Source organism: Octodon degus, unplaced genomic scaffold (assembly GCF_000260255.1).
Source record: "Octodon degus isolate 3935 unplaced genomic scaffold, OctDeg1.0 scaffold00075, whole genome shotgun sequence".
NCBI lineage: Eukaryota > Metazoa > Chordata > Mammalia > Rodentia > Octodontidae > Octodon > Octodon degus.
This window is the reverse complement of record NW_004524651.1, coordinates 3,305,061-3,319,497: the sequence shown is the minus strand read 5'-3', so window position 1 is coordinate 3,319,497 and position 14,437 is coordinate 3,305,061. Positions and strand designations below refer to the sequence as shown.

Sequence of the window (14,437 nt, the reverse complement as noted above, 5' to 3'; positions counted from 1 at the left end):
TGATTTTATACATTTCCTTTAACTCTTACATAAAATTAGAGCATTAGCATAAGTCCTATTCAAATGATATATTGAGTTGACCAGAAGTAGTTGTGTAGTCGCAATTTTCTTTTCTCCTAGGAGTTGGAGGTTTAAATCTCTGAAAACATTGCTGTGTGTGGGATGGTTATGGTAGTCTAACTCCCTCTGTGTGTGTTTCATTTAAATGTAAATTTATCTTAGAGACTCTAAAGATGAGCTCAGAAGGTAGAGAATTTTAATATCAATAGTCATTTTCTTCAAATTTCAATAGTGAAATTTCTGATTTACACTAAAGAAAAACACAACCAGTGTTCAACTGCCCTAAAGTTTCTTAATGGATTACCTTTTAGCATCTTTTTTTTGAGATTACATAATTCCATTGCAAGAAAATTAATTTAGTTGATAAAAGTATACATAACAAGTCATTGCCTAGTATGGTACTATTATTTTATAATACTATATAAAGGAAAACAGTAGTATTTTAGCCAGAAATCAGGTTGCATAAATACATTAAAATACCTAAATCTGAGATGTTAAAAAAAAAAAAACAAAAAACCCTTGAAGTCTCATGGCACATGCATATTTAGACCAGGTTTGCAACCACTGATTGAAATGTATCTGATGGCATAATTGTAAACTAAATTCTGGTAGCAGTTGTTGATGGCAACTTTTGGAGGAAGCTCCCATTTGTCACTATCCTGTTAAAAACAGAAGGTCAAGATTCCCTAGCTCCGTGTCTTTGTTTTATTTTGCAGCCATTGCTGGCATTGTGCATGCATCGACGAGTGTGCTCTTCAAGAAGGTTCCCTTCTGTTGCCTCTAACAGCTCCTTTTTTTTGTACTGGGGATTGAACCCAGGGCCTTTGCACTGAGCTACATTACATTTGCCTACCTTCTGAGCTCATCTTTAGAGTCTCTAAGATAAATTTACATTTAAGTGAAACACACAGAGGACACTGTGCTATCCTAACCACACCACACATATCAATGTTTTATTTTAAGTCAGCGTCTCACTAGATCGCTAAATGGCCTAGGCTGGACTCTTTAGCAGCCTTTTTTCCTACTTCCCTACAATAAAACAGACCATATTTAAGAGTTGCTGTTGATTGCATATTTTGAAGTAATTTTTGTCTTTAATTGTTGCTTTACCGGCCTCTGATTATCTTGTGCTAAAAAAAAAAAACCCAAATGAACCAAAAACCTCTTTTATTTGCCCAAACCTTTCTATATGTAAACTTTCCCAAAAAATTACACTGTAGCATGCCAATAAAATGTACTCCTAAGTTGACATTTCCAGAGTAATTATAAAGTTTACTAAAGGTATTGCTGTTCATTGGGAGATAAAATTTACTTAAGCCGCATAAGTGTAAACATTTCTAAGGAGCCCCATAGAGCCAAGGATTCCCTTTAAAGAAATGGCCACTCTTATTGGAAATATTTTTAGTAGAAAAGATACAGGAATATCTTCTGAACATTTTTGAGAGGTTTCAGACCTGTATATACATCTGTATACTATACAAGTTTCTCTTGGGTACTTGCAGAATGGTCGCTTAAATCATTGACATAGTTGTAGATGTTTTGCTTTAATGAATAGTTGCTGTTTAGAATCCATGACTAAGTTTTACAGTAACCAGGAGATGGGTGGACTGTGTTTATAGCAATATTCTAATTTATAAATTTTATGAGGTGAGATTACACACACTGATTTGTAATCAATATCAGTGATTTTTCATTCTGTTTTCTGAAGATTTTTTTTTCCCCCCCAGAACCGCGGATTGAACTCAGGCCCTACGGCTTGCCAGGGAAACCTTTGTTCCATTGAGCCGTCTCCCCAGCTTGTTCTGTTTTCTGTGTAATTCCAATGGAATATGTAGAGGTGTTTTCCTTGAGAAGAGGAATATTAGTGTCATTCTTAGAAGTACCCGCTCCCCTCAAACACACATTTCTTTTTTGTTCCTTCTGCAGCTTCTCTCTGTTCCTCTAAACTCCTGAGGCTTGGAGAAAGTAACCTGTCTGTCAGTCTTTCTGCATTTGAATGACTGAGCTTGGGCAGGCCTGGTGTTGTGGAGTTTCTTCAGTCCAGGTAAAGTATGTGAATACTTCGAAAAATATTATGCTGTATTTATACCTTTACCTTCTCAAATGGTTATGACACGAATTTTGTAACAAAACTTTTATGTTTTTAATAGCATTAGGAAATTAGTACCGATATTTATTACAGTTGGGTTTTGGTAGCTTTTCATTAGTAGTTTTGAAAATGTTTCTAGATTACAAACCAAGAACCTTTGGGGAAGGTGATAGCAATCTACAGAAAACAGCTGGGATAAGTCCGTTTTCTCTGGGTTAGTTTCAATTTTGTGCTGTGGCTTGAGGAAAACAGTAGATGAGAACAAATTAGCGTGAATATTTTAAATCATTCCATCTGGTAAAACTTCACACTACGCCTCCGAAACAGGCTTTTAGAGGTATTTTTCTGCAGAGCAGCTTCCTTGCTTAACTTTTTAGAAGGACATTTAACAAATTCATTGGTGTTGGAGAGGGGGGTGTAGGTACCTTCTCATGCCTCACACGCAGCGCAATTACCTGGTAACCAAAAATGCTCCCTAGATCTATTTTTGGAGTGCCAGGGTGAGTGGGGGTGGGGAGAATGAAACTTGAATCAGTGACCATCTGGCCCAGATTTGGCTGATTTCCTGTGCAGTGCCCTTTGTTTCAGCCGGACAATGGGTTGTTCCTCTTACAGATAAGGCCTCTGTGAGAACTCTGTGCTGAATCAGCAGGTTTGGTTTGGGATTAAGAGCGTGTACTCATATTTAGGGGTTTTCTGTCCTTGCCTTCATCAGTTACAGAAAATATATTAAGGCTTTTTTAACAATAAAGTGGTGGTTTTATAGACACATTGAATAAAAAAAAAAGGAATGTAGCTTTCTGATTTGTTATTAACTTCTTAAACATTGATATCTTCCTTGTCTGTAGTGTCTAAAATTAATTTATTCCCGATTCTGATTTTTTTGTGAGTCTGTGTACATAGGTCTTCTTTTAGGGCTGAACTTGACTTTTCCATCTGAACCTTTAAGGATGTGAATTTGCTCTTGTCTTAAATCTAAGGAAGGGTTTTCTGATGTGGCCATATAAGTACTAAGTGTTCTATGACTTTGTTACCATATATCTGAAAATTATACTTTAGGAAGTTAGATTTGCTTTTCTTCTCTTTCATGCTACCTGATGATCAGGACACTGTTTTGGTTTTGTTATTGGCTTGGAATAGGGAACTCGATCAAGTAACGTTCCAAGTACGTCAGTGTCAGTTGCTGTAGACTATCTCAGAAGCAGGAGAGATCAGAGTGGGGTGAAATGCCACTTTTCAGAAGACAAGAGCAAACTGCATTGCTACTATTTCGCTCTTCCCAGAAAGGCACATTTTTACTTCTGAAGAGATTGCTGGGATGTTGTTAAAGCCAAACTTTCAGTTTAACTCCCTTCTCCATATAGTTGAATTGCCACTTAATACTTCAGCACAGACTTTTCTGCAGACAACTTTTTTCTAAAACCATTTACAACATTAAAGTCAAGCATCCAGCTAGAACTCACTGCTTTGGGATCTAATCTTTGATTCTTCTGTGTACATAAAGCGATGCTCTCTGGGTAGAATCCAGCAGCCTGATCATAAGAGAAAAGCTTGATAGTCAGTTCCTCAGGGATCTAATTAAGTAGCAGATGGGGCCAGACAGCACAGTTCTGTGTCATTTGCTGTGATTAATTTTGGGTCACATTCAGCAAAAGCGAACGAGAACAAATGACACAAAATCTTAGCTCGTACCCATTTGGGGCACTATCCATTCATGTGTCCTTGTTCTTCCTCTTCTTGGATCTCTTTGATCAACTGCTTGCTCTACTTGATATGAATCAGTTCTCAGAATTGCTTGTTTGGTTTAAATGTATGTGTGGTTCGGATGCACAGATGTTATAAATGCTAGGACTGTTAATTGGAATAGAATATTGGGATTTAAAGAACTGGCTAAACAGTATAATAAGGCAAAGTTAGAATTACAACCACACCAAAGCTAGTTCTACTTTTATTTTCCCTCCTGCTGTAATGAGAGAGTAATTCAGGGAACTAGTTTGAGGTGGAAGGGGTTTCATCCCTCCCCCTCCCCCTCCCCTCCTACTCCCCCTCCCCCTCCCCCTCTCCCTCCCCCCAAGCTTTCTTCAAATCTCGCTGAGGAATTATAGTCTCTACAGAGGCTTGGTTGCAGATGCCTGGAAAGTTTACACTGCAGAGAGTTGTTTTGTTTGGCATAGCTAATCAGGAGCCGGGCTGGAATTGCTCATAGCTGTCATTCAGGTTTTGTTTCAAAGTCCAAGGACCTGCTGGGAAAAACAAAAAGCTAATGAAAGCTGACTGTATTTAGGCCTCAAATCTGTGGAATCTGAAATGATGTCCTGACAGTGTATTCTTATTCTTCTACATTCTTGCTGTTACTAAGGTAACAGATTTTTAGAGGCTTTTCATCTTCATTGTCAAGTATTTGCTACACTTATTGTTGTTTTTCAGATTAGAGCAATTCAGATTACCTCCTTTTGAGATGAAGGAAAAAGAGAAAATAATGGAAATAAAATGTCTGAATCAATTACCCTGAATGCTAGCAAGATCAGTGTTTTTAATGCCTTAAAATCTTTAGATTAATAATAGATATTAAAATTTAGGACAAGTTCAGTTTCCCCAAGTTTAGGAGTGCTGCATGCAATTCCATTCCCATGGTGTGAGTACTCATCTAGTTTCTAGAAGAGCACATCTTAAGAGAAAAGAGTTACCTTTAAAATCTCTCTCCTTTGATGAAAAACTAAATTGTATGAAAGAGCATTATGCTTGAGTTCATTATCTGTAAATAGTAATGCCAAGTTGCAGGAGGAAATACGTTGTAATGAACATATTTGCTGAAAAACCTTGGTCCTGACATTTGCTTCCACAGGGTGTGCTGCTTTGGTGTCGGAGCATTCATCATACGAAAATGATTTCACTGCCCATTTGGGTTATATTATTACCCGTGGCTTGATAAATAACAAAGAAAAGATAATTTTGTACAGATAATGTGTTCTTTGGGTTGGCATTTGATCTGAGAATTTCCAGGGCTGTGCTTCAGTAACATTATACCCTTTATGAATCTTCTTGTCAAGATGTTGACTCATTGAAAAATAATACAATTTTTTCACAGACTTATCAAACATCTTCATCAAGTATCCTTTCCCCTGTGGCGGTGGCTAGAATGTTGAAGTGACCCAGTTTTGGTAGTGATCAGATCATTTCACTAATTTGATCCTAGCACAAGAAAAGCCTACATTCTTAGAGATAAGATCTGGTTTAATTTTCTTCTGAGAAATAAGTGTGAGCAGGTGGCTAAATGAAAAAGAACCCATAAAGAGGAGAAGTGGCCTGAGCCTATCAGGAGACCCTTGATTTACTTTCTGTGTCTCTGTTCAGACTAGTTCCTAGCCTGGAATTTTGTCTTCTCGCTACCAATAGACCAGTGTTTTTCAAGGTCCAGCCCAGGTCCTTCTTTTTTCACTAAATCCTCTTCAAGTAGTTCTGACGTCCAGATAGTAAGAGAGGCTGTGTCCTCAGCTGGTCACAGTACAGAAAGGATTGTGTGCAAATATAGTTTTGACTTTTTTTTTTTTTTGTAAAGGAGAATGATTAGGATGGGAAGATACGAGGGAAAATAATGAGACTAGATCATTTGAAATGGGCAAGTTTAATCCCACCCCCAAAAGGAGTTCAAAAGATACAAGAGAGCTGTTTTCAAGGGTTGACATGTGCTGCTCGAACTGGATTGACTCTAATTAGCTTTCAAGGCACAGACTCTGTGGTGAGCCTGGAGTGGCAGGGGATAGCGAAGCAGAGAAGACTGGTAGGTGTGCCGAGGGCCTGTTGTAGCTGCCAACAGGGATGCTCCGCCTCTACCCGCTTTCTCTGTTTGTGTCTAATATTTCTTTCAAAGGCACACACCGTTAGTTAAACATTTAAAAGTTTTGAAAATCACTGCTGCGTGGAATAATAAGTTTTCGTTCACATCGGGACAAAATGTTCTAGCAATAAAAGACTTTGAAAACTTAAATGAACTGCTTCATGAGCTATGAGATCTACATTCAGTCAGAAGGTTAATAGTCTGACAAGGATGTTGGATGATTTCTGCTTGGGGAAAAGACTGAGTCGGGTGGCCTTTAGATTTTCTATAGTTCTCAGATTTCCTAGTAGATTTCTTACTGTCGGTATCACTTAACTTGGCACTGGGGATTTTCAGCTCTACCTCCCCGTTAAATCATGAGGCTTTAGAGAGGAGGAACAGTGTCTTCCCTGCCTTTGGATTCTTCAGATCCCAACCCAGATGTGGGAGCCCAGGAAAGACCTGCTGTTTCCAGGAGCACTGGCCTGGCTGCCTTACTACTTCACTCAGTGACTAGGGATGATAAGGGCAGCCTTGTAGCAACTGCTTTCTGCCCTTCAGGAATAGTAAAGACGATAAGAGAAACTTAAGATAACCACTCCCTTTTTGCCAGGAGGCCAGAATATTGCAGTGTCTAGAAAAGTGGACATGGCTCCCTGAGCCTAGCAGATAAAAACTTGAGTGCGAACATCATGATTTTCCACACGGGTGAAAAACTGAAGTAAGATAGAAAGTGAAGTGGGATTTCCTGGCCTTCTGAACGCAGATGTGGGAATATGGTATAAAAGAGTGACACTGGCAACCTGGACTTCAGAGATTTTTTGTGTGTCACGATTCACTTGCTTCTGATTTTGTTAAGAACTGGAGCTAAAGGTATGAATTACAGCAAAGTTTTCCAGATGCAAGATCTAAATCGAGTAAATTGTGGTAGAATTGATAGGGGCAGGCAGATGCTTGCTGAGCACGTTGTAATATGAAGCAGCCTTTCTACTCCTAGGAGGCCTTTCACAGTGCCTCCCTTTGTGCTGGGAGAAAGGGGCAAAGTGATTCCCTGCCTCCTGCCACACTGCCTTTGCCTAGCAGATACCAAAGAGGAGCTTATGGGATGGAGCTGAACTTTACTAATAGTATTTTGAGAGCCATTTATAATTTGCAGCAGCCTTTAGCTGGAAATCATAGTCATTATGTCCTTGATACGCTCTATACTCCTATTCTATGGACTCAGGTGAGTGTAGGGACAGGCTGTATTACATCCATATCTTACAGGTCAAGTGGGGAGATTGGCCACATCTGAAAACAGGCTTGTGAAGATACTGTAGAAGTTGTTCAGCATTGATAAGTGGCAAGAGGATAAATTAGTAAATGCCCAGAGCCAGTGCTGATGCCAGCTCAAGGCATCTTTGTGCTGACCCCAGGGAGAAGGGATGCCGCTCGTGAGGTGAGCACTTCATAGATTCTGTGTGTCCTGGAATGCCTGATACCTTCTGGGGTGAAGATGTGGGAGACAGACAGCAAGCTGCAGTGAGAAGGGCTTGCGAAAGCTGTCTCCTCTTCACCGATGGAGAAATGGGGGGCCCAGAAATAAAGGGCCCTTTCGTAATGGCGAGAGAAGATACCTTTATTCATTCTGTAAATTTTTCATAACATTTAAGAGTAGCCTGATGTGGTTTTGTTATTTTGGATTGTGAATACTTCTGAGACTCATTAATATATTCTGAAAGCTACTAAAGGTGCCTCCGGGTTCCTTTCCTTATGTTGGAATGAGCACCCCCAATGGCAAGAGCATGGTGAAGCTGTTCACAGAGCTTAGGAGATAGCACCGTACTGCTTTAGGCAGCAAGGGTCTTATGCCAGGAGAAATAAAAATAAAATATAAAGCTTATAGATAAAATATAATTAAGGTAACTAAGACAGCAGATTTTGGAAGTATGCACTGATAAAGAAAAAGGATTAAGTATATTAGATATGTTTGGGTGTGTGTGTCTGTGTGTGTTTGTGGTACCGAGGATTGAACTCAGGATGTTGTGCTTGCCAGGCAAGCACTTACTCTGCTGAGCTATCTCCCTGGCCCTTGGATAAATTTTTAACTCATTTAAAAGAATACAGTGCTCTTTTGGTCTTTTTGGTGGTGGTTGGGATTAGACTCAGGATGTATTTGTTAGCTAAGTGCTATGTCACTGACTTCCACTCCCCGCCTGAGTACATTATTTTTGACAGCCTTACTAGGAGTAGTGGTATGTGCTTTCTTATAAGATAGTTAGCAGCGGTCCCTTAAAGCATTAGTCACTTAGCCACGCAGCGTATTAGAATTATGCTATACAGCTCTAGAAATCACAGACAGAATTAGGGCAGAAGTGTTTTAGGAGACTTAAATACATAATAGGAAAGAATTAAAAACATATTTTACCTTATTATTAAATATACTAAAGAACCTAAAAATCAAACTTAGCCCTTCTTACACTTCATCTTCCAGCCACTCAAATCCCTTCACCAGCAATAAGCACAACTCCCGGGATAGCCTTGCTGAGTATTTGTGCATGTACATGCATGATTTAGAGAGTTCTGAAGACACTTCTGTTGTCTAGTGTAACAGGCTGAGAGGTGTCACTAGGATGGTCCCAAGAGGAGAGGGGGCGGGATTTCAGGATTGTTGAAGGGATTCCTAACCTGGGTGGAAATTAGCAATAGGTAACACTGACGGTTCTCCTCTCTGATTCTGGGATATCTTTAAGTGCATGCTGGGTAGTAAACATAAGAAGGATAGTAGACTTACAATGTGGTGGGAAGCTAAGATGTCTGCTCACATGTACACCATCAGAGTAAATGTGAAGGGCCAACGAGATAGCTCAGTGGACTAAGCGCCTGCTTAAGCACAGGAACCGGGTTTGATCCCCGGCACATGCCGCACCAGCCCTGCCCCAGGGAGCGCTGAGCCAGCCACCAAGACCGGGTGTGGTGGAGCATGTCTAATCCCAGCGCTGGGGAGGCTGAAAACAGGAGGATCACCATGAGTCTGAGCTGCTAGTGAGACCCTGCACAAAACACTTCAAAAAAAAAAAAAAAGTGTGAAAAGTCTGCAAGAGAACATAAGTGATATCATAGTTATATACAAAGAGCTGCTAAGTGAGTCAGGTAGGTGACAGTAAATACCATGAGTTAAGAAAAAAGTGAAGTCCCAGAAAATTTGTGTAGCTACTGTCCCTGAGCATGGAAGAATGGAATTTGGATTTTTAGGGAGGATGTAAGGAGGGCAGTTTGTTGTTGCGGAACTCTGAAAGTAAATGAACACAAGGACAGTAGGTGAAAAGTGTGAGGGGAGGCAGCGAGAAGTCTGCAGGAGCAAGCTGTCAGGCCGACCGTGCTGTGGCGCGGGAGGGCTCCGGGCTCTGAGGGCCGGTCTACACTGAGTGGGTGGCAAGGCCTACTGAAAGCGTCTGAGCAGAAATGTGCCCATGTTGCGTTTTAGAAAGTGACTCTAAGCTGTTGCATACAGCTGGGCTCAGTGTAACGCAGCGGAGTGTTAGTGCTAGCTGTGAACGAGACAGAGACTGAAAACTAGAAGGAAAAGAGATGGGTGCTTGCTGAAGTGAATTAGAGTCAAGATTGAGGAACAAGAACCCCAGTAACTGGGAGGAGGATGGTGCAATTCACAGAACTAGGGAAGGCAAATTGGTGTTTTGGGGCATGGGGCAGTGCATTAGAATTTTAGGGTAAGATTGAGACAGTGAGGAGACATTCAGATAAAACCATGCCGTGGAAAGAATGGGACTAATTTTCTTGAAAGAAATTAGAACTGTGGGGGGCCACGTCCCTAGTGCTGTACCTTTAGTTTCCCAGCTATATCATCTTCCCAACCGAACAGAGTAGGCAAGTGGTTTTCTGTAAGATGAACTCACATTACACTGAATTTAAGTAAAAAAGAATTGTTCACTAGTGACGAGGTAATGTCCAGTGTAGGGAGAAATAAAACCGGGTCTACCTTTATTGTTTGATGCAGCCGTTAACTTTCATAGGATGTATGTTTTGTTATATACTGTGTTTGGCATTCATTTACCTTCTCACACACTAGTTCAGCTCTTTAATTCTGAAAAAGACTTTTAAGATGGTATTCAGGTAAATTGCCCTCCAATATGATATTGTTATCTTTGTTGTTATTAACAAGTATGGTACTTAATTTGTGAAGTTTGTATTCAGTGTCATATATATATATATATATATATATATATATATATATATATATATATGACTCACAGTGATTCTCCTTTTTTCAGCCTCCCAAGTGCTGGGATTATAGGCACACACCACCACACCTAGGCTAATCACCGTCTCTGTACCCCAGGGCTGGGCCCGCACAGCACAAAGGGGATTGAACCCTGGCCACTGTACTCTGCCTAAGCAGGTGCCATACCTCTGTTGTTGAGATCACTATGTGCAGACAAGTAGGGAGGAGTTTATTTCTTGATCTCTTTCTCCTTAGACAAAATCTTGATGGCATCTTCCTTCTTTGCCTGGATCTCCTTTTCATGCAGTTTGCAAGCTTTCTTTGTTTTAGATCTGTGAGCCTCAGGCGGGCTGGCCTGGAGCTGTTCATAGGCCTTGTCTGTCATCACCCTGTGGCTGAGTTCCCCGAGGATTTGCTCGGTTTTGAACATGTTCCCCGTAACACATGCCCAATACATGGGGTGTTCAGTCTTAGTGTCACAGTGCCTTATGAATACCTGCTACCACAGTCCAGCTCCTCATCCTGGCTGTCTCTTTAGCATAACCATTGTTGTAATGTGCTTTTGCTTGCTTAGACCTTCATGCCTGCTGCTGTGGTGGGTCACAGCAGGGAGCTGGGAAAGGACAGTCATAGGCTTGCAGGTGATCAGCCAGTCTTTGATTATCTTAGAGATCTGCAGGCAAGGAGTTGGCTCAAGCAGTTTCATTAGAGTTTAGCTGGGCCTTTTTTTTTTTTTTTAACCGCAGTGGAGGATGTTGGAATTCAGTATTTTCTGAAGCCTAATCATCTTCATGGCTGGGGCTTCAGGACCTACAGAAAGCTGCTTTAACAGTTTTTACAGCAAATCTTCCACCTCTGTAATATCCTAAATTGGAGATTATCTAGTACTATTTGGTGATGAGTAAGTTTTATTTGTCCTGAAGGACTGGTGTTCATCTCCTTCTCTGTGGATAGGAGACCATTGGCTGCTCCTCTTTTTTATTGGAACATAGTATTTGTGCATATTCGTGGAATACATTTGGTGATCCAGTATATGTTGGGTGTCCCTTTCTGTGCTTGTTTGCTAGGAAGGTTAGGGCTGAATTTGATGCTGAACTTGGTATTCGTGGGCCGTCACAGTGCATAGGATTTTTTTGTATATCCTGGACCTGAATGCTTTCACTGTTCTCTTAACGTGGTGCATGTATCTTATTGGAAGTTAGTGCACATCTTGTTGGGAAAGAAAAATGCTCAAATAGATTCAGTATGTTATAGCTATTAAATCATTCCCAAACAGTCAAAACTATTCCCTTTTGGCACATAAAATTAATTCTAAGGTCATCGCAGATACTCTGAAACCACTTTTAGAATAAGTGAAGTTCAGCAAGGGTTCAGAACAGTCAGTGGGATCATTTGCTACATGATCGTGAATGAAGAGGCGTTTACACTTGACCCTGAGAACCGAGCAGGGTTTTGACCCAGAGATGGACGGGTAGGTTGTTCTAAAGAAGGGAATCACGTGAGTCGAGATGGAGAGGCAGAAAAGTGTGGGCCTTGTGCCTAGAAGACGCACGGGCCATTTTGAAGAAGGTGAATGGAGTGGAAAAGCGGATGTATACTGCGTGAGGAGTATCATCTGGAGTTGGTACTTGTGTCTCTCTTGTCTGGAGTGAGGCTTCAGAGTCCACCAGCCCAGGGCAAGAGTTGGCAAGGACAGGAGAGGACATGCAGCCCTCTCCTGAGTGTCTTCCCGCATTGTGCCCATGACTCTCAGTCATTGTCTCTAATCCTTTGCTTAAAACAACTTAGCTATGATATTTTAACTGTGCTTAATACCTAAGTGACCCAAAGTTGTCAGGCAACTTTAATTCTCCAGTTTACTCTTGAGGAGGCCCTAGACATAAAGCACGCTTGGCCACATAGCCAGCATGGACCCTTTCATGGTGGTTTCAAAAAAAGAGAGAAAAGAATTTACTACTTACCAACGTGTAACAAACCGTTTCTTCTTACCATTTAGCCATCGTGAAACATTTTGGAATAAAAGATTTAAATATAACCATGGCCCACTTGGCTCCTAAAATAAAAACAGCCTGAATGGGGTGGCTTCTGAGGAGCAAACATTCATTTCTTACCATTTCAGAGGAGGAGAGAGAGGATAAAATCAATGCGCCTGATTCCTGGACTGGAGATGGTGCCTTTTGGGCAGTGCCTTTTGGGTGTGGCCCCTCATGCAGAAAGGCTAGGAGCCATTCACGGAGCCCCTCACTGTCTTCACCTGCTACAGTGAGTTTGCTCAATCGGTGTGTGAAAGCAAGAGGATGAAACATTCTGGATTCAAGTGGCATGAACAAAACTTATAAGCATTTGGTAGATGATCATCTAGAATGAGCTAAGTGTGGGGAATTGGCTGAAAGTTGAAACACAGGAAATGTTCTTACTCAAGGGCCTGTTGATTAAACATAGCAAAAATGTATGAGACCGGTTAGGACTTTTTATTTGTATTAAAGCCATTTAAGTTATAAATTATAGGGTCCTAAGGTTATAACAAAATCTTCTCAAAATGTGACGTTTAGTGGAAAACATTGCAAATTTTACATGTAGCACTTAGCTCACCTAAGCTTAGTACCTGAGTCTTTGGTACTTGGTACTGGTACTGAGAACACTCAATGTAAAATGTTCCAGGTGGAAGATATTTTGCTGTCAAGTGTTCTTAAAATGTTTAAATCAGAATGCTAACCCTTGAGCAATTCATGCTACCAACTATAAAGATAAACAGCAAGGCAAACACCATGTATCAAAAATTTTTTTGAAAATTCTAAAAATTATTCTAAAAGTTATAATTTTCAGAGCCCTCATTTATTTATTTATTTATTTATTTTATTAGATGAACTCATTTATTCGACATATTAAATTATGCAAAGAAAAATATTTGCAACTGCATAAAAGGAATCCCATTCTCATACTACTCATACACCAGCAGTGGTAAAAACAATGAACTGTCAAGGCTTAATGCAAAAGCACTGTACAGAAAATTTTCAGGCTTCTCACTTCACTATACGCACTTCTTTAGATTCCTCAGCTTCTTCCAAGTCTTTCTCACTTTCTAATATCTGCTGAAGGTCATTGTATGCAGCCTCTAACGCTGGCAATCTGGGATCATCATCCGGGACTCTTGCAGGATCTCTGCTTGCTGTCTTTTTTTTTTTTTTTTAACTTAATTTAATTGAGAAACAAATATCAATGAGACAGTTTCAAAACTGATGAATAGGACAGTTTCAATAATTAATACATTGTACATTGCTATCTTCTTAGTGGTTATCTGTAGTATAAGATGCAGAGAGTATCTGTCTGCTTTTTAATAGCAAAATTTTCTCCATCTTCAGCTTTTATTTTTTCAATCTTTTCTTCTTGTTGTTTTGCTTCTTTTTCATGTATCACTTTTTCTTTGCCTAGTCATTTCACCATGCCAGCCTTGATCTTGATCTGTCTCACATGGGGATCGGCCATAGTGCCTAGAGAGGCCGAGCAGGAGAGGCCCACAGCCCATATTTAAATTAGTAAAGTAGCAATCAGAATTCACAAGGAGGGCCGGCGAGATAGCTCAGAGGACTAAGCACCTGCTTAGGCGAGCTCAGGAACCAAGGTTCAATCCCTGGCGCCACCCACTGTGCCAGCCCTGCACCCAGGCTTGCTGAGCCGGCTACCGAGACCGGTTATGGTGGCTCATGTCTGTAATTCCAGCGCTGAGGAGGCTGAAAACAGGAGGATCTCTATGAGTCCCAGCTGCATGGTAAGACCCTGTACCAAATACATTAAAAAAAAAAAAAAAAACAGTTCACAAGGAAATGATAGATATCCTGACTTAGTCTACAAATCAAGTATTTGTTTTTTTTTTTAATTTAGACCTTGTTAATGCCAATAATGTTTTATTTAAAAATTAAAGACTTTTGGAAATTTGAATTTAAAGGACATTAAAATAGTCTGGTAGTTACATGAGAATAGTAATAGTTCTGGGGCTGGGGCGATAGCTCAATAGATAAGCACTTGCCTGGCAAGCACAAGGGCCTGAGTTCAATCCCCGGTTCTGCCAAAAAAAAAAAAGTAATAGTTCTTATACAAGAGAGCATATATCTTATGAGATAATTTTGTCTACAGCTAATTCAATGCTTCTCTGATTTTCCTGACAAGTATTTTATTGTACAGGGGCTGGTGAGATGGCTCAGTGGTCTAACGCACCTACTTAGAACAAGCTTGGCAAAGCACAGGGACC

General features: G+C 40.4%; 1 protein-coding gene across 6 annotated transcripts in view; it reads left to right on the top strand.

Moving 5' to 3' along the window:
* Positions 1 to 1,989: 1,989 nt before the first annotated feature.
* Positions 1,990 to 14,437, top strand: part of Greb1l (growth regulation by estrogen in breast cancer 1 like) — a 213,995-nt gene continuing 201,547 nt past the window's right edge. For all 6 annotated transcript variants that reach the window (XM_023720352.1, XM_023720355.1, XM_023720354.1 and 3 more), the window contains exon 1: positions 1,990 to 2,104. The gene's annotated coding sequence lies outside the window, so the exon portion shown is untranslated. The remainder of the gene's footprint in view (positions 2,105 to 14,437) is intronic.